This window comes from Solea solea, chromosome 5, assembly GCF_958295425.1.
Source record: "Solea solea chromosome 5, fSolSol10.1, whole genome shotgun sequence".
Classification (NCBI taxonomy): Eukaryota; Metazoa; Chordata; class Actinopteri; order Pleuronectiformes; family Soleidae; genus Solea; species Solea solea.
Genome location: NC_081138.1, coordinates 11,121,819 through 11,143,316, shown reverse-complemented (window position 1 = coordinate 11,143,316; position 21,498 = coordinate 11,121,819). Strand labels below are relative to the sequence as shown.

The window sequence follows — 21,498 nt, the reverse complement described above, 5'->3', positions numbered from 1 at the left end:
TTTGATAATTCAGCAGCCAGTACATGAGGCTTGGTGGGAGACCATCTTAAAGTCAGTCAGAAATCAAAGCAGAGAAAATGCAGTTATTCAAGTGGCAGTCAACAATTTTGTGAGAGACAGATGTACACTGTGCACACAGTGTTTCATAAAGAGCCAACTAAGAGGATCACAATTCACCACCATGAGCCATATTATTGTTCTGCTTGTGCAAGGTCATTTGGAAGGCTTGGGATTTATTGTACTGTTGCCGCACAAACACCGTGTACATTTTCAACTTTTGTCTTTTCTTTTTTTTTATTTTTTTTACAAAGGATGATGATCATCGGATCTTATTTTGCTAATGGCAGAGGAAGCGTTATTATGTTTTATTATCCACCAAGCCAGCTGCTGAATGCGCAAGCTGTAGTTGTGCTAGATAAGGGAATGTGTTTGTTTTCTTACTACTGATGACAGATTGATTGTTTGTAGCCAGGGTAGACAGCACGCAGTAGGTAGTCCATCTTGTTTTTCTTTCATTATTTGTTCATTGTGTGAAGTCTCAGCTGGCATGCAAATAAGCTGTTGAGGGTTGGTGTTGTGCCAAAATTTGTACCCACCTCAAAAATGTGGTTTCCCGCCAGTTTGTCCTTGTTGTCCTTGAATTTCTTTTAAATTTAATGTTTCATGTACCAACAAATATGTAATCTCTAACATGATAAGGCAAACACTAGTGATATCTCTGGTCTCACTTATTCTATAAAGTCCTACACAGGCTGTGTCAGGGAGTGAATATGATAAACACACCAAAATGATTTGAAGTTTTTGCTGATGTAATTATTGCACACTTTGTCGAGGGAAACAGTTTTTACAGTGACTCCTGCAACATCATTTTAGATTATATTAGCAACAATATTTAATTATATTCTGATATTGCTTTTCTATTTTTTTGACTTTGCACTATAAATTATGTTTTATTATATACAACATTAAAATAATACTCAATTTGCAACTCATGATGGGAATACATTTGTCATAAATATCACTGTATATGAAATCAACACACTCATTTTACTTAAATTGTCCAGTGTTTTACAGTTCTAATATCATGTTACTGTTCACATGTCTTTTCACACATTAACCTTAGGCTTTAAGCATGAGTCAGTGTTACCCTGGGTCATCTTCACAGATTTCACACCTTTTATATTTAATTGTGGTTGCCCTGAGGCAGAGCTGTCCAGCCACTGTGACGCTGATTTTTGTTCATCTGGGATTGTTTGTTTTTCCTTTGATGCCAAAGTACAAATGGGAATTTTGCACTACCGATCACTTTTGTGAAAGCAAAACATGTGCCAACATGTTGACAAACAGCTCCAATCTCTTTGACACTGTTTTGAACTTACATCTGTCCTGCTGCACTTTCACAGTGTTTTTAATTTATTTATATATTTTTTTTAAATAATTAACACCCAATATTTGTGGCCAACTGCACAATATTAACAAAGATCAACATATTATGAGTTATTTGCTAATGGCCTAAATATTATTTAATTTTACAGCTATGTGAATGTCAGCTCCTCCTGATTTGTTTTTCCTTTTAACTGCTCACTTGTGCAGACACACACACAGTAAATATGCAATATACATCTTGAGGATCAAACTACATGTGGTAGCAGGAGACTTATCCGGGACGCATGTTAATGCCAGGTGTGAACTTAACAGTGTTCACTTGTGATCGTCCCGCTCAAGACAGAAGCTACAATCAGGGCTGAGTGGGGTCTTTGTATGACTCACAGTGGGTTTCATGAAGTGAACAAATGAGAAAACATCAAGGTGGTGTGATTTAGTCTAGTTGACAAGCCACAGACTTTTAACATGTGACACATTAATGAAAAGGACAGAAACAAAAAGCAGCAGCTAGACGTAACGAGACAATGACATGTTGTAAATTAAAATCCATCTTACATCAGATGTAAGAAGAAACATAGCCTCTTAATTAATGCATATAAGGTATATTTTAGCTATAGCTGCATGGTCACACACTGCTTGGCATACTTGCCCTGATGTCGCATCACTGATTTATGTAAAGCATTATAGTTTATGATATGTAAAATCCCAAAAGTGCATATGGATGGATTTAAACTGTTAGACGATGAATAAAATAGAACAGCTACATGTTTCTCTAAGATTATGCCTACAGCTGTCTCTGTTTCAATGGACTTATAATAAACATTGTTTTCCATGTTCAATTTACTGTGATAATCATTATATTCATAAATAAATAAGTACATCCAATATATAAGTATATTATGTCAGTATACTGTTCCGTTATGCAATGGGTGAGAAGCTCCATTTACACATTGCATGTCTGTCATGGTGTTAACATATATAAGCCAATGTCTGGAGAATAGAGCCTCTCACACCAGGCTGTTAAGACCGTCTGTGTGAAACACATTCTCACTTTCTGAAAAATACTGGTTGCTTTAGTCAAACGGGTGATTGGCATACAGAAACACAAATGTCATCAACATGTCTCTGCTCAATGTGAATTCTTCCAGACAGTTACCAGCTCTATGGGCTTTAGTGGACATTACACAGACCTTGTGCTAAGGCGATTGCAGCAGGAGGTCTGTTTAATGTCCAATCCTCCATTTGTGTTCTCTTACACAGCTCCTTTGGGAAATGCCTTTAAAGTTCATGGTTGTATTGCATGTGTGAACGCAGCTATACACAGACAAACTTGTTCACACCTATGGGCAATTTAGAGTCTATTACAGTCTCCATTTCACCCAATGTCTCTGAACTGTGGGAGGAAACTGGAGCACAGAGAACTGATGCAGATATAATGAGGATATTTAAAAAATAAATAAATAATAATAATAATAATAATAATGATAATAATATCACACCCAAAACCTGAGTATGTCTGAAGTTTACATGTCCAGGCTGTAAACAGAAAACACAATCTGATTGTTATATAATCCAGTACTAAATATATTACCTCGCATTTATAAATGAGTATTTGTAGAGATTTTTCTTTTTATTAATATTAACTCCATAAAGTTTGACATTGAGGACATTGAGCACGTTGTCTTTTTCTGCTACTTAGTCCAGCTACACAGCACCTAAATCCGCCTGCTTTTCTACTATTTTCACAAAGCACCTTTTTCTATCTCCTCCAATAACCACAATCTGTCTCCATCTATCTTGGAGACTTCCTTTGTCTCCTGCTCCTTCTCTACAATCTTCACTAAATAATTCCTTACAGAGGAAAATTTAATCAAATCTGAGTGAGAGTGAGAAAAGCAGAATTAGGAGGAAACTGTGTGTGTATGTGTGTGTGAGAGGTTTCTACTTGGAGGGGGGTGAAAAGAGACAGAATCAGAAAGCAACATTGGCAGTGTGTGAGAGGGTTGTAGAGTGAGAGAATTGCATCTGCAGTCAGAGCACTTAGTGTGAGGAATCCATTCATTATTCATTAGCTAATTCACCATGTATAGTAATTAAAATCAGAGCCCGCTCCAAAATGGAAAGAGCCATGATAGACTGCTTTTCTACGTGCAACATTTAAGAGGAATGTTTTTTCAGCACTCAGGTTTTATAAATCATGATTACAACGGTAAACTATCTGCGGTTGGTGGACCAATCTCCTAGTGAGAGTACATTGGATGATGTATCACAGATCAAAAGATGATTCCTAAAAAGAAACATGCAAATGCAAATGAAAAAAAAACATGAACTATAATTAACAAAACAAAAAAACAAAATGCTAATTTAAATAAAAAGTTGGCATTGTCAGTCTAGACATAAATTAAATGAATAAAGAACATTTAACTCACTTTGCACATTGCTGGTAAGTTTAAAAGAAAAAAAAATGTTACTGTGAGATTAAAGCTTTATTCGTACACAACTGTGTCATGCTCCAGCTCAACACACATTCACATGCACACACACACACACACACACACACACACAGGGAGGGAGAAAAACCAAAACAATGTCATGTCACTTAATAGCAAACTAAAATTAGGATGTGCTGATCATGGCACTGTTCAGCTTCTAGGGGTAAAAAGAATTGTTTGTTCTATGTTTGAACAATAAATGTTCTCTGTTCTAAAAGCAGTGACAAAGGGTTGGCGTCAAAACAACCCTACATTTTTGTTGTCTGCATGTACCTGCTTGCTCCAACCAGCAGACTAATTACCTCTCTGGCAGGTGGTTCAAATCAATGGCTATAACCTCCAGCATCTTATTTTATTATTATCTGTCGGCTACAGTTAATGTTCCATGGGGTTGTGTATATGTGTGTATTTCTATTTCAGTAAATGTGTGTGTGTGTGTGAGAGAGAAAGATTACTCACACTCCTCATTAATGAAAGGAGACTGATTGTGTGTGAGCATTGATCCACAGTGGATATGTGCAACAAGCCACATAAAGATGCTAAAATCATTTGAACAATCTGCTCGTATATGTTAATCTTTAACTCTTAACACATAGCCAATCCACACACAATAAAATCAATAACTCAAAAAAAGTAACAATTAACAATGCCTATTGTTTGCCATTGACACATTACACCACAAAGTAGTGATTTAGTATACATACACATTATGTGCACACATTTGTTTGAAAAAGATGCATCTGCTTTTCTTGAGTCAGCAACAGCAGCTTGTTTGGAATTAACTAAGACCGTAGCAGTTGCCATGTGACATGTAATCTGTAGCAGGAGCACTGAGAAAGAGTGAATACATGAACCAAACTACACAAACAAAGTTCAAGAGCGAAAATAAATAAATACAATTGCGAAATATGAATGAATAACTGTCTGCAAGCCAAAAGTAAAGTAAAAAGCAGTTTTGCCTTCCAAAGACGAAAAAGCACTTAAAGATGAAGGGGTAACAAAATGGTCTGGTATTTTATTTTGTATTTTTGGTACAAAGCAATAATTATTTTTCAATGCTGCTGTCAAAAATGGAGGGGAAAATGTCAACTGGTTTAGACACACAAAGTGTTTTCTCAACAGCAGCAATTGACCACAGTGTCAACAGAAAGCTGTTCTTTTGGTCATTTATCATCATCAGTGAACAGGTTGGATCAACAGTCTCAAAAACAAGTAATAGCAGTTAATGCATTGCGGCTTTGTACAGATTTGAGTCACTGAATGTTTAAAATTACAGTGATGTCAGGCATCAAACCTTCTGGTCATTAATGTCATTGTCAACCTGAGGAAAAGCTGCAGAGCGTCATGTGCTTTATTGTGCTCTGAAAGTCTCCAAATGCACTTTCATAAATTAGATTTTTTTTTCCCTTTCCAAATTAATTTTCATCTTGTGTCTAATGGCATAATAACACAGAAGGTCAAGACAAATATGAGGGTAGGATCCCAGTTGGCAAACTTGTTACAAATCCAATAAGCATTATACAACATTTTCATTGAATCTTCTATAAAAACCCAATGTAAACTTTACCTATAAGAAATTAAGTTAAAAAATGTCAGGTATCTGTATAATTTAGAGCAATGTAATATAAAGTCCAAGCAACTGTAGCTTAAGGCCAGGTTATAGATATTATGTGCATTGACAAGAACACAAAAAAATGTACAAATATCGTGACACATTATGTTATGTATATTTATGGATCACATTATATAGTGCCTATACTTTGTAGGAAGAGGCAGTGTAATCTTGATTTCTTTGAAACTTGAATTATTTACCTGGAATATTACTTGTATCTTGGTGATAATGAAATGTTTTACGTTAGCAACACAAACTAAATAAGCTAAATAACAATTTAGTTTTTCTGATGTGTAATCACTGAACAATGCCACCATCATACACACAACAAAAACAACACTTTCAAACCAAGACAACAGTAGCCAAAACTTGTGCTCCAGTTTGCACTTTGAAAAGGAAACCCTGCACAAATAATTCAAGATTTTAATTCAATAACTACTGTTAACGCTTAATTTCTACTTGGCACACTTCACTTTTGGTTGCATGTGACAAAGCTCGCTCCATAATCATTTACGGAGGGTTGACTATCAACACCCAATCATCATTTCGTTTTGTAGCAGATCATGTTCTATGATCACACACACTTTTATCCTCCACATTCACTCTGAAGAGTGAGTTGTCTTTTCAATTAACATATCTGGTCTTGTGTCACTACTCTAAGTGGATGAAAGCGGCTTGTGGATGAGTGAAAGGAAGATAGAGGGAAAGTGACAGATGTTGGCTGAAGCCACTGTTGCTCCTCTCCCTCTGCCCTGGTGTAAAAGTGGGTGCTGATCTCCTGAATACAGATGGTGTTACACAAGCAATCCTCTAAGCGGCTGAGACACACAAACATGCTGGTGTCTGGAATGCTCTGTGTCTCTCTACAGTGCCGATGCAAAGTCAAACACCTTTGTTAGTGTCACAGCCAAGAGCTTTAGTTTAACACGGCTCAGCAGACATTTTATCTGACCTTTTGCTTACAGTTAAACGTGCTGCATTGGTGTTTTCTTCTTGTTGTGATGTTGGTGAAGCAGGGACGAGCAGAGGCTATACACAGAAAATCGGAGCAACTCTTTGACGCTGCCTGAAGGTAGCCTGCACCAAAGGATCAATCCCTAATGGGAAATATTGCTTGAATGCACAATCATCTTAATAAAATTGAATTCTGGGATGGAATCTCTCCTGTGGTCTCCTCCCTTGTGGCTCAGCAGTAGATTGGCCTGAACTTATGACAACTGACCTTGAATACCGCCAAGCAAAGAAAAGGAAGGAGCCCACAAGATGTTCAGTAATTAAATGATCTCTTCTGTTGCGCATCTTAAAGTCCACTGTCTGATATCGTTACTGATAGTCCAGGTCTTTATTGTGCAAATTCCTATTCAATGTGTTGTACCTTGCTATTCAGACACTGTCAATGCACAGAAAGCTGAACATTAACATGCATCTGTAGTATGACATAGGTACTGAGTAAGGCATTTGCCATTGTTCCATTTATTATCTGGCAAAGTCAGCTGCACAGGGTGCATATATGATGTGTTTTCTGTGTATCTGTGTTACTTGATATGTAAAATCAAAAAAGCTGCTTTGCAACTCATTCTAAAGACAAATGGAAACTGGTATAGGTGTGACAGAAAATCAATTCAGCTGTTGATACAGTTACAATACAGGTGTACAACATATAGTTATGTTATTGTGAGCAACAGAACCTGTGTTTGGATCGAACCATACAAGGTCAGCCATTACATCTTGCAAACTCAGTTTTCTAAATGACACCCGCTGAGACTAAACAACGCCTGACTTAACACAAGACAGGCAAATCAGACGAGGAAAACATGACTGATTTGTTGCCTTAAATAATAAAAAAAAAGGCTATTGATTTTCTATCCAATATATTCTTTCTTTTCTGAAAACAAAAACAGACAGGCCAGTAAGCAAATACACATTGAATCAACTCAGATTCGGAGCAACATTGTCAATTAACTGAATTAAGTCGTTGAACCAGATCAGACAAATTAGTGGTTAGCACCCGGGTTTGAGCCCCGGTTGGAACAAGGGCCTTTCTGCATGGAGTTTGCATGTTCTCCTTCATGTTCTCCTTCATGTTCTCTTCACGGTCCAAAAACATGCAATGTAGGGATTAGGTAAATTGGACACTCTAAATTGACCATAGGAGTGAGTGTGAGAGTGAATGGTGAGTGGATTTAATCACTCAAAAGTATTGAAAAAAAATATTTAATATTCTTGACTCTGACCATGGGCAGGCTTTAGGAAGCTGCTACTGAGTTTTGGAGTGAAAGCTCAATGGACTGGAAGTGGTCACGGGCTTGGAGTCGCTTAGAGTTTGACTTTTTCCACCTCAGATTGATCAAGAAACATATGTTATGGACTATTTTCAGAACTCTGGAAGATTGAAATTGATATATATTGAATAATCCTTTTGTGTATTGAGAAAAATGACAGCTCAGTGAGTAGCACGCTGGTTCATTCAGGGTGGAGAAATGTAAGAAGGGTTCATGTTAATTTGAGTGAAGCAGAAAAAGTGAAACTGCCAAACATTCACACTTGTCTTAAGCTAATGCCTGATGATCACCATTAGCAAGGGGACATGCTTGGATGGCATGGATCCACTCTGAGGAAAAACAAACCTGTTGTATAGTGCAGAAAATTAAGATGGCTGCCTCAAAGTCTTTGTACATAACATTGTACATACTGATTATTATTGATACACTGTGTTGGCTCTCTAGCGTTTATATAAAAAAAATCAATTTTTCCAAGTACAACATTTGAAGTGCTTAATAGAGAAAAGGAATAATTGAGATATGAAATATAGATTATACATTATACATTTAAACATTACGTTTCTGTCCACATTTACCAATTATTAAGTTAGAATAGATATATGTCAGATTTATGTCATTTGGCATTGGCTAAATGTAAAATAGGTAAAATGTCTTCTTGAATAATATTTAATACAATAAAATGTGATTATGACCTTGAGTAAAACACTGATTACTCGAGATAAGTCCACACCATTACAGTAATTGTGCACTGTAATCACAAACTACTACTGGGGATTTTTGTAATTTGGTTAATGCAAATGAGGTGCGTTTTAATTTGATTGTTAGCTGAAGTCAAAGGTAATCTCCAACAACATTCCGAGCCTGTTGTTAATATTTGTCTGTGTGTTTTCTTTACTTATAGAGTGCGTCTTCATCTGTAACACTGTGCTCCATTATGTTTGTATATATTATTATTAAGGCTATCCTCACCCACACTTCTTGAACTCATAGCTGGTTTAAAGCATGGTCTTCTTTTCATACTGTTTATACAAACACACAGAGTTAGTTGCACAGGTACAGGTGTCTCGTGGGGCCTCCTTGCAGTCCTGCACTCTCCTCTGGAAATGCTCAAACAGAATATATAAGCTTAAGGGCTTGGAAGACAGCCAGACGTGCCTCCTCGATTTTGGGTCATAAACACGGCCTCTGCCCAAGGACTGCAGGGCCTTTTTAAAACAGGGCTCAGCTTGATTGGTCACACTTCTGTTTCTCTGTCCCGACAGCGAGCAAGCCAGTTGATCAGAGATGCAGAACAAAGTCGGTCTTTTCCGATCCAGTCGGCTCTCAGCCTCTTGTACAATAACCAGGACATTTAAAACAAAACAAAACAAGAAAGACCAAGACCATCTTCATTTTACTGCTGCTTGTAGATAATGCAGTGCAGAAAATGAAAACGCATGTGGAATTCAGTCAGCATCAGCAGCTCTTTTCAACATGCAGAAAACAGCATCAGGATCAATGGTGGAAGAAGACCACATCTGAATTTTTGCATCAGGGCAGTAAACGGTGGAGGACATTGGAGAGAAAGTTTATGAGTCCCTATGCATTCACCATACGGCCTCACTCATACTGGTGTTTTCAACATCTAATTTCTTCATGAATATTACATCGTGCCATTTGGCTCATGAATATGAAATAGATGGAACCACAGGCTCTCCCCATATTCAACAGTCGATACACACTTTCCATCTCAAGCTCCGTGGCATCATTTTCTGCCGTACATTTAAGCAGTTACAGCTGATCATAGCCTTGATCAGCACAATGTTAGTGTTTGTAAAAACTGTCTACAAACGCAATGTCTTTCATTGCTGTTATTATTTTTTTCTGAGTTTGTTTTACAAGTGCACTCGCTCTCCTTCTGTCTTTCCTTTTCACTGGCTGCCTCATCTGCATACACAGACAAAGAGTGTTGACAGAGTGATAGCCCCTAATTCTCCAACGTTCTCTGACATGGAGCAAAAAATACTAATTGTAATTCTTTATTTACTGCTGCTGGATAAACAGTGTGCTGACTGCTGAAACAACAATGAAACATCATGCAGCGCAGGACAGATAATACATCCGTTTACTCTCTTCTCCAGCACCGCCATATGCCTGTTAACCTAGCTGCTATTACATGATTGACGATACATAGTCTACATATCGTTGCTACGGAAAGAAATGGGAAAACACAACTGGGAGACAAGTGAAGTGGTATTAATGTTTGTCTGGATCCAATTGTAATTTGTTGCACAGCAGAAATTTGTACTTTCATATTTATTGATCTGTTAGACTACAAGTGCCAGAGAACTATAGCGGCATTTGCGTTCCAGAAAACAATGCTAATACTAACGTTATTGTTCTTCCTTTGCATAGTATGTGTCTCCTTCAAAATCAGAAGGCACACACTGGCTGGATTACACTTATACAAACACAATTACAGTATATTCAACGCAAATAGTTAATTAATTCAAAAACTTTCAACCAAAAACAATTATGGTTCCTGTCTTTAAGAGTCTGTGGAATTTACTATTTTCCTTGTAAAAACAAGTAAAAACAAACAATTTCAAAAAGTTGAAGTAAATGGACTAAAAGGACTTTAAACTTTTCAAATAAAATGGTGCATTATAACATTTATTATTATGCTACTTTTAATGAGTTCTGTATATTACTCCATTTTCAAAGGTACATGCTCATGTTTTGGATCAGGATAAACTCTTAGACTCAAAATTAAACAGTACATGGCGGATGAGCTAAAAACAACATTCCTGAAGTTGACATTCAGGAGGAGAAGTTTTTATTCTTGCCACATTTTTGGAATATTGACACTGTCATTCGTTTATTCTTGGATCAGCTACAAAAAAAAAAAAAAAAAAAACTGCACCACAAGTAGCGGGTAGGTTAGTGAAGCAGCGCTACATTCTCTAATTATTAGTGTTGGTGGGTGTCAGTACCGACGTGTGAATGAGATAAAGACTTGGCACTCCCTCTTTGTTTGTCTGAATATTCCCTACCTAGATAATTAAAGTCCAAGCAGCAGGTGTTAGTTTGGCAAGCTTGCAAAAATGTACCTTCATCTTTGTATCCTTAAAGACATTATAAAGAAACAAACATGAGCATGAAGTGTAACAAATCATTGCTGCTTTTGGTGAAGAGATTAGAATCTATGGCGGCAGCTAATTATAATTACATTATTTAATATTTTCTTAATTAATTGGCGGTGCCATTAAGAACCAAACACATTTGCAACAGTAGAAAACATATTCATTAAATATGTAAGTCACCTAAAGCATCTACTCCCTCTTAACCCAAGCATTATCGAGGCATGCATGTTATGTGGAATATGCAGTATATACTGAGGTAAGGAGATTTGACATCCATCCATCCATCTTCTACAGCTTTATCCTCCACATGAGGGTCATGGAGGGAGCTGTGCCAATCTAAGCTGACATAGGGGGATAGGACACACCCTGGACAGTTTGCCAGTCCATCGCAGGGCTCATTGACATACAGATTTTTTTGAATAGCATTAAAACCAACTGCTGAAACTATTTCAACTTAATGTTGATAGGATGGCCTAATTTCTTTCCCAATATTTGTAAGGATATGAGCTTTCCAAACGCCACCACACACTTGTTTTTATTACCCACACCCCACAATTAGAGAGTGACCCGTGACTTAAATGAGGGAGTCAGGTGGCATTGTGAACATAGCTGCTTTACCTATCTCAGCATGTTGTAGGTGTGCTACATTTCTGAAATGCTGCTGTTGTTAAGACAATTTCATTTCAGCAGCAGAATTCTGTTCTATCCACAATAAATATTCTAACTCATAACTGATGCATAACTGCATCAACTGAATCAGCATAGAATGTAGCTGCTGAAAAAAAATATGACTGGTCACTATTTCCAGTGGCCAAGAATAGCTACGAGAGTAAGAACATTAACAAACGGCATGTAGGTGCTCCAAATGGAGCAGATACTCAGTCCAGGCTTTATATACAATATAACATATGACTTTGTTATTATTGGGGATGCAAGATACACAGAGCATCATGGGCGCTTTTCTATTTCTTTCCATTTGAATATGAAGGACAAAATGCTTTTGTGCTAAACAATGAGGTTCACCAATAATGTATCAGTTCATGGCAACAGGGGAACAAAATGTTCTAACGGCATCATTCATATCCAGAAAACCCTGCTGCTGAGAAAGCATGTTGTCGTAAAAGGGTAAAATTGTAACCATTGCAACACTCAGCCACACACTAAAGGGGCTATCAAGTTAGCCCTACTAGTTTTCCTTGTCAGTTTAGTAGTGTTTGACTTGGTGCCAGTTACAGGGGTTTCATCTAGTCATCAAGTGTATTCAGCAACTATAGAATCAGCACTGTATGTCAAAGTATTAATGAACCACATTCATTTTTTTCTTTTACACTGACGTGGTAACTCCCTTTAGTGTATCATGAATCACTCTCTGTTCCTAGTAAGTTGCAACATAAAAGTCCATGCATGCAGACTGGCAAAAGATAACATGTATATCAGTGGTGAAATACATAAATAGGGGAAATCTAGAAAGAGAGAGAGAATAAGGGGTGGGGAATTTTACATGAGAGAGACTCATCATGACAGACAGGGAAGAGTAAATTTGAGGTTGATGAGCAGACAGTGAGATCCGCCCAGGATTTGAGGCAAAGCCCTGTCAAGGGGCTTGATTTTACCTTCACTGAGTTTGAACTTGAGGCCTCTCATGACATAATATAAACGTATGATGAATAAGGGTCACATGTTTTGGTCAAAAACCTTTTAAAAAATGAGTAAGAGTTGGTGCACATTAAGGATAAGAACAATAGTCCATTCAAAATTCAAACTAATTACTGTCCTTTCAATCTTAACTGAGAGTCTATGAAGTGGCCGTCCAAAGCAAAGGCACCTGAGGCACTCTGATGTAGAAACATGAAAAATATACTGTATATAAAATATAAAACTGACATGTGTACCATGATGAAAACATTGTTTTTTTTTTCATGAATCCATGAATTCATGAAGTAATATAAAAGTAACATCACAGAGCCTCGGGTGCCAGAATCACAACATCCCACTAAGGTCATTTCCTGGACGCAGGGTTTGAATCATTCGCCACTCAGTTACTGTGTGCGTCTCTCTTCTGGTGTTTGACTGTCATGCGTTCAACATACATTTGTTGTGATTGTTTGTTGTTGTTTGTTTGTTCACCATCCATTTCCAGCGAGTTTCATGTGACCAGTCACAGAACCAAGAAATGTAGAATATAGGAAGACGGCACAAAGAGCGGAGAGGCTGTCACATCCACATAGCATGCAGCACACTACCACTGCAGACTGCATTTATGGTTTGATTAATTGTGCTGCACTATGCTAGTTTCTGCTCTGTATACTTGTGTGTTGAAGCAACATATGCGCGGGTGCTGCGCAAACTTAATGGTGGGTGGTTTTCAATAAACTCAATGCAATAATTAAGGTTTTCGCAGAGTAAAGTTAGATTTTTTGTGTCTGGCCTCAGTGAATATGCCAACATGAAAACTCAAAGGGAGAACTATAGTGTCTCAGATCAGCTTTGGGCAGTGATTACAGGCAGAGAAAGAAGCCAATCAAAGAAATTCAGTTAACAGAAGGCAATTTGTAGGGATATATATATATATATATATATATATATATATACATATATGTATATGTTGATCACTTAGCTGGTTCACCTTGGCCCAGACTGACCTATTTCAACAACTACTGGATGGAAGTTGTGCAAATATCTCCCATGAAGATGGGATATGTGTTACAGAATAGTCTAAATAATGTCAAGATTGCTAGGAAATTCCAAGTCAGTTCCTCACTGTAGTGGAATGTCCCTGTTTTCATTTTTAGTAACATCTCCACATTTATAAAAGGGCACAAACTTAAGAAATCCATGATTCCCAGATTATGTTTCCTTTTGTACAATCATTACTTTGAAATATTTAAGACAGCGGTCTCAAACTCACGGCCTGCGGGCCACATTTAACCCCCCGGTTGAGTTCAAGCGGCCCACCAGTTATAATGTTATAAAATGGACCATAAACACAGCATGTTGTACACATTATTAATGATTTAACTTTTGATTCCATTTCATATTTGTCTGTTTTTATTTATAGATTTTATTTTACATCATCAATATGTATTATTTTGTGAACTATGTATCGCTCTGTATCGAAACAAACACTTTTATTTTGAAATGGTGTGCAATAACCATCAAGAAAGATAAGCTCAAATCACCAACAACTACTTAACAGTTGACTTTACTCAAACTGTTGGACATTTTTCACTTGCCCGCCCCTCACCTGACCAGACTAGAAGTTCACTGGCCCCCAGGTCATTTGAGTTTGAGGCCCCTGATTTAAGGCATCAAACCAAAAAAAAAAATACAGTTGTCCAATAAAGCTGCAAATCTTATGAATTATGAATAACCAAAAGGTCTCTGGTCTTTGTTTTAAGTGCCAAGTATCAAACAACACAATGTGTCAGTTCCACATCAGCATGTGCACTGTGATCTACACTGTGAGCACAAGTCATAACTGTTCCTGGCCTGCAGTTGTTTAAATGCCTCTAGAAAAAGAACCAAAAGATAGTTCTGTTTGCTCTGCTGTAGAACTGTCACTTGTTCCTCCTACACTGAGTGAGTTGGTTGTGAGTGTTCGCCAGTGAAGTCTTTGAAATCTGGTCTTTCCGCATGTGAGCATCTGAGCCTCTAGGTCTGTTGTATTTGGTTGTGGCTCAAACTACGGTATTAAACACCCACCAGCATTCAGGTTCATACTCTTAAGTCCATCCAAAAAGTCTGACCAATGCAGTCATTTCTTGGCATCCAGAGACAACAGGATCTTCTGGTCATTCCCACATACTGTTTACGCTTCAGGATATTATTAGAACTGCCAGTGTTAATCAACATTTAAAGCTTTTTTTATCCAATATCTCCAACACTAATCACAATGTACATATGTTTTGTCAGCTTAAGTGATAGAAATGGGTGTCCATTTTTGGCTGGCTGTGCTATTCACAAGCTTCAACAGTAGGTTGAGAACAAAACCTAAAAATCCTTAAGTAAATAAATTTTCTTTTTTTTCTTTTAACAACATCTTTCCAGCATATTCTAATAAAATGGTTCATATAAATTAAGGAAAAACTATGGTGCACCTTTTCTATCTTCGTTTTCTGTACATGTCTTAATATTACTGAATAGATTACACATTTACATTACATCTGGAACAACTTGCTGCTGCTGTGCCACTACAAGAACACTTATAATGATGATGTTTTCCTCAAAGTTTTACCTCCTAACTAAAAGCTACCTATACTGTGAATGGTTAATCTCTTCAAAGTTACTATTAATGTTGAAACATGGAAAGAGAAGGAATTCTTCACCAATACTTAAAACACCCCGTCTCTTTGCATCGGTGACATATTCATTTATTTTAGAATTTATGACATGGATTTCAACAACTAACCCATTTTATGGTTATAACCAAGAAGCATGTTGCACTGCACAACTCCTGCAGTGCAGTTCTCCTGCAGGAATATAAACTTTTCCACTGACCTTCCATATTCTCAGTTTGTCAACACAACACAATCTCTTGGTACATTTTCTGGTACATATTACTGTTTGGAACATTGTGACTATACAGATGGACAGAGGAGGAATAAATAATAATGCACACGTTTCTATATGGACATACTGATATGATACCTCCCCATTTGTTCCCCTATAAACTGATTGTAACAGCTGTGAACCCAAGCTGCTGCCCTCCATGAAAGAACAGGAATCACATTCCAGTCACACAATGTGAGAATGTTTGAGATTAAAAACATAAAATAAAGACAAACATTTAAGCAATTGCAGCTCCGGATCACATTTCAGTGAGGCTTAATGTTGATGGTGGAGTTACACGTTTTACATTTTTTTTTAATATTGTGGTTAGGACTTCCTTTCCTGTGTAAATGAACAAATATGCATGTGTCCAAGACCTGGAAGTCTACATATATTTTAACCAGCACATTACCATCGCCAGGTTTACAGGGATACTAATTAGATGAACTAATAATAACTTTGACTGAATATTTATTCATAAGTTTTAACTGAAAAATAGGAGATAAAAGTTTTAATTAGTTAATTGTTTGACTGTGAACTTAACAAATTAGTGTTTTATGAACTTGGGATCAGATCCAAAAATGAAAGCAGCTATCCAAACGCAGCCCTTGCTGGTCTCATAAATCATGATGCACAGATTTCCGTGCTTGTCTGTTAGGTCCGTGATCTGTTGTTTTTTTATGACTCATTTGTATTCCTACAATCTGAGGAAAAGTTCTACAGAAAACAGCAGATTAACTGTAGAGAAACCACAATTGCCTTTAGGGCATTGTTTACTGTGATTATGCATTTTTCAGGGCAGTGGGTGGCACTTAGCTGTGCCTCACATCACAGCTCCACCATCACTTAAGTCACATAAAATAGAGGATTACTGCTGAGCTGTATGGATGCGTGTTGTCGTGAATCTATATCTGAGTCTATAGAGGCCACCATGGCATGAGCAGGAACAGGTCGGCTGCTGAGGAGACAGAAACATGGTACCAGCAGCATGAACATACGCTTTCTCTCAAAGGCTCTGACTGGAGTTGATGGCTGGTTGCTGCTGCAGGCCACTACAGACACATGGTACACAACACAGATGGTGAAATTTGGCTGTAGTCAAAACAGTCAATGAGTCATCATGACATTTGTGCCATAAGTTATGTTTTTTTCCCCCCACAGGCAACCACACTGTCGTCTCAGCATACAGCAGACTTGATGATAATGTACTGGATGTACTGAAACATATATGCACCTCTCTGCATTAATGCTTTGTTCATATATGCTTTGATTAAGAAATGCAGACTTGTGAATGACACGGAGCAGGATTCGCTGAATAATCCTCTTTCTGGTGCACAAAGGCATAACTCGAGCTGCTACAGTGAATACTAAGTCTCCCCAGCCTGGCATGGATTGGACTCCTTCACACTTGAGTGGTCCACCCTTTCAGATTGGCCTGTCTCTTGACTCGACACAAACACATGTTTTGTGGAGGTGCTACCAGAAAGATACAGACTGCTATCTATCAAAATGGAGCCGGCTGGAAGTCAGTCTAATCTCAAGCTGCATCCCACTTGCTTATTTATGTCACGCAGGCACATGCTATACAGAAATGCACACACAATCCTTCTGTATTCATTAAGATAAAAAGCACAAACCTGGAGGGACCTCAGCCATAAATTATCACCATCCTCATATCACACACAGAAGCATGCAGAAGGACCACACCACAGCATAAATGATGATGGAACAACACAACGATGCTCCAGTCTAGTAAAGCATATCCTTCAAAAACACTGACTGCCTCCATCAGTCGCCAAAAGCATAAGTGCAACGGAGTAGACAGTAGTTTGAAAATGATTCAGCATTTCTGCTGGTGACAGGTTAAAACCAAAAGCTTTTAAAATTACCATTAATCTGAAAGAAAGACTTGCTGTGGTTTACAAATGCAAAGACGTGGTGAAGCTTGTCACACGGCTATGCATTAATTTACTCAGTACAAGGGGCGTCCTACTGGAGATGCACTGAGGATTTATTTTTTTGCAACAATTAACTTTCACAAGGGACTAATTACTCGATGTTTTTCAGTAATCAATGATGATCCCCATCACATTTTCCCAGAACCAAAAGTGACACCTTTAAATTGAAATCCCCCCAAAACACACATAGTGTCAATATATGATGACATGACACAGGGGAAAGCAGCAAATCATCACGTCTGAGGTAGAATTTCACCATCTCAGATGTCAACTAATCAAATAATAATGACAGTTAATATCATCACAGTCTGAGACGTTTGTTTGTTAATAGAACAACCAAATTCTGATTTTATTACATTGAAAGATGTCTCACTAAAATGAGACTTTTGACAACCCTAGTTTTATTTTGACATCTAAACTAAAGGAGGAAAGAGGCAGTTTTCTCCATGCAGGTGTTTAACTGGACCCTAAAATTGCCCAGCGATTAACATCCCATCATGCTCAGTGTTGTATGTAAAAACCCTTGGCAGACCCAGTGGCTCATTATTGTGGCTGCTGTGGTTCATTGTTGATGATGACCTGAAAATGTGGCGGAAAGTGGTGTTACCATGAAAATGTACCGACACCATGTTAAGTAAATATATAGGGAGCGATATAGAGATGGAAGTACATCACATATACAGCACATATGAACAATAGTGGTATTTTGTGTAGGGACAAAAGCATATGTTTAATGATCAGCAAAATAACAAAAAAAAAACTTGATGATTAAATGAGTCATCCTTCACCCTGATCTGAAACGGAGGTGTGTCACACATGAAAATAAATCAATTTGCCCACTGTGTGTGTTTCCCACAGTGAAGGTTTCTGTCAGGTCTGTTCTGACATGGTTCACATTCACTCGGTCCCTCAGAAAGCAGGTGAACGCCAAAACCTATACGCCTGACAGAGCGATCGCTTTTTTTATGCTTTGGTGTCTATGTTGTGATGACAGAGGAATGGTGTGCAGGTGACAAATCCAAGTCTACAGGCCATGACAGGTCCCAGAGTTGTTTACTGAGCATGGAAATCATGTTTACCGCCCTGGCAGAGTAATGGTCACCAGTCACAGTCAAGCTGAGCCCGTCAGTTATTCTTGAGACAATGTTCCCCACTACTTTATAGTTCAAGCAGCTGAAACAAAAATGACTACACCGTTCAGCGAGTTTTGAGAGTAGCAGTAGTAGTATATATGTATATATATATATATATATATATATATATGTATATATTTTATTTTTTTGGGGATTTGTTGATTCAAAATTATAGTTTTGCATCCATCAAATTCTGAAATCTTAAGAATTTTCAATGGATTGATGTGATTCAAAGTTACACTCACATATATATATATATATATATATATATATAAAAATACAGTTAAACTTAAGCAACGTGTATACAATGATCAAGCATGTCTTGGATACTCGGGTGTAATAGACCTATTTTACAGCAGACTCTTTTGACCTGAAATAGTAGGACAAATGATGACGTGTAAGAGGAGGTCACACTAAATACTTGACATTTTAGCCTGTAGGAGCCGTTTTGTTATGTGTTTCTGTTATTTATTCCCTGTATTTTCTCGTCACACTCTAACAAAGAGACAGAGAAATAGTGATATATGTCATTATAACATTGCTAAAACAACAAATCTAATGGTGGCCCTATACTTTTGCACAGTAATGCATTTATGATATACATATTATATAACAAACTATGTAATAATGTATGTGTTAACACCAATATTAATTTTAATCTGACTAGCAAAATGTGTGATCAGTGTGGGGAAATGATTCCATCATCAACTTAATGACTAAACTTCCTAATCAAACATGCTATAGATTAAATGCTATAGGTACACTGAGCTCCTATGGTAGACAACTAGACAACAATAGCCAATCTTAAACTCTTAGACTGTGTCCTTCATTTTACAGGCAGGTCGTAAAATCACCAGCCGTGACGATGGAAGTGTGCACTTGAGGACGAAGCAGTTCAGGCTGAAGCGGGATGCTTTCAGCTGCTGGTTATTTTCAGATGTGACCGCTGCTCTAAATGCAGCTCTCCCTGTATACACGACAACACACAAGTATTTTCAACTTCAGGGCATTCTTCAGCACCCCCCACTGCTGGACAGCTCCTATTCATTATTTGAAGAAGCTGTGTTGTCAAAGCAGCAACTGCAGAACTTTGACAAGTCGAAATTCAAAAAAGGACTGGTTCTGCTGCTGGAATAGTGCTGAGGTAACGAATGACAACCTCATTTCAGCTTGAGGTGCATCTAACATACGTGGCTTTGCTTTGCTTGCTGGGGTTTTGCAGACATACTGGGTTAACACACACACACAGAGGAGAAGGGGGTACGTGAGGTTTAGCGTGAAGAGAATCTGAATAATAAAGCTTGTCCTGAAGCTTTGGCTTCCCTTCCTGTGGGCCACCCTGCCCACCTGGCCAATCCGGCGCTCTTTTTGCTGCAAACGTGTATGCTGAGAATACCTGAACTGAATTTGAATTACCATATGACGTAGGCCCTTTTCAAGCAGCAATGTCCTACTGGTAAGAGGGGCTAAAACAGACCCATGCAGTCTGTGCCAGGCGATCAAACACACAATTTGTTGCACCAGCTATGCCCCCCATCCCCCCCACCCCCCCACGCACACACGCCACCACGACCACCTCTCCTCAACCCCTCTTCTATCTCTGCACATCTTTACCATCACTCACACAATCGTCTACACGTGACACAGACAGCAACAATAACCTACAGACAGAGGCGAAAAATAAAAAGGCACATTAAAATATTGTTTTATAAAAAGTATCTTTGGTCACATGCAAGTCTGCGTGCAGACCACAAATCACGGGTTAAATGGCGATGAGTAACGTAGACATAAAACAGCATGTCACGCCGAACATAGGCTCAGGCGGTGTGAATTCAATAAGAAAATAAATAAATAAATACTTACGCATTTTCTCGAATGAATGAAATCGAGGATGAGAGCGGTGCAAAAACCAGCAGGGCCCGCGTCCCCGTTTTCAAGATTTGCAGTGCGATCGAGGCGCAAATCTCCATGTGAAAAGAACCGGAGGCTGCTGCAGTCCACGTCTCCCTGTAGCTCGATCACAAGTCAAGACGCTCGCCCTGCGAAAAATACCAAACATTTAGAAAGAGTTGCGCGGTTCTCGTCACAATTCCCTCTGCTGAAGTGAGCGCCGATGAAAAACCCTCAGGTGAGCAGTGGCCTGTGTGGACTTGGAAAGCTATTCCTCTGGACTGAGGAGGAAGGAAATCCTGCAGAGTTTCTGATGGGTGATCAAGTCTGTATAGGCCCTTTACTCCTCTTCTCTCTCTCCAAACTAGTCACAGCTCAGAAAATGACTCCCACCAAATGTTTCCTCTTCAGAAATCACCAAATGATTTTGCCAAAAGAAAAATAGGAAGAACAGGGAAACAATAAGAAAAGCAAAAGACGAACCAAAGTGGATCAATTATTCTCTCCCCCCCCCCCCCCCTTTTTTTTTCGGGAGTCTGGATGGTTTTCTTTTTCTTTTTAGCGCGGATTAGTTGTCTTTGAAACAAATGAGCAAGAAAAGCACACAGTCATGACAATTAACTATTCCCTGCTCACAGCATTGCTGATAAGGTCAGCGCAGAAACGGGTGCAGGAGCGTCCTACAAAAAGAAAGAAGAAAAAAAAAGAAAACCCTGAGAACGCCTATTGGATAAAATTAAGGATATCCGTCCCACTGCAACCATCACACGCGTCGCATCAGGACGAATGGCTTGTCATAGGCTGCTCCAAAAAAAAATCGCAGAACATATGGCACATAGCATTTTCTATCAAGCGGAACGTGGAGGACTCCACTAGATGCTGTTTCCCTCTAAAACAACCCGTTGTTGCATTGATTACATAAGCGCAGCTATTAGTAATAATTCCACTTGTCACGGACAGCGTGTGCGATCCTCGCCCAGTGGAAGCGCCACGGCAGCATCATCCGTGTGTTGCAAATAAAGCAGGTTGTTTTTTTTTTGTTTTTTTCTGCCACCGACTCCTTAATGGTTCCCTC

At 38.3% G+C, this 21,498-nt stretch overlaps 1 protein-coding gene across 1 annotated transcript in view; it reads right to left on the bottom strand.

The window, feature by feature from the left end:
- lrrc4cb (leucine rich repeat containing 4C, genome duplicate b) overlaps positions 1 to 20,514 on the bottom strand; it is a 43,234-nt gene extending 22,720 nt beyond the window's left edge. The window contains exon 1 of the mRNA XM_058630077.1: positions 20,397 to 20,514. The gene's annotated coding sequence lies outside the window, so the exon portion shown is untranslated. The remainder of the gene's footprint in view (positions 1 to 20,396) is intronic.
- Positions 20,515 to 21,498: the final 984 nt, after the last annotated feature.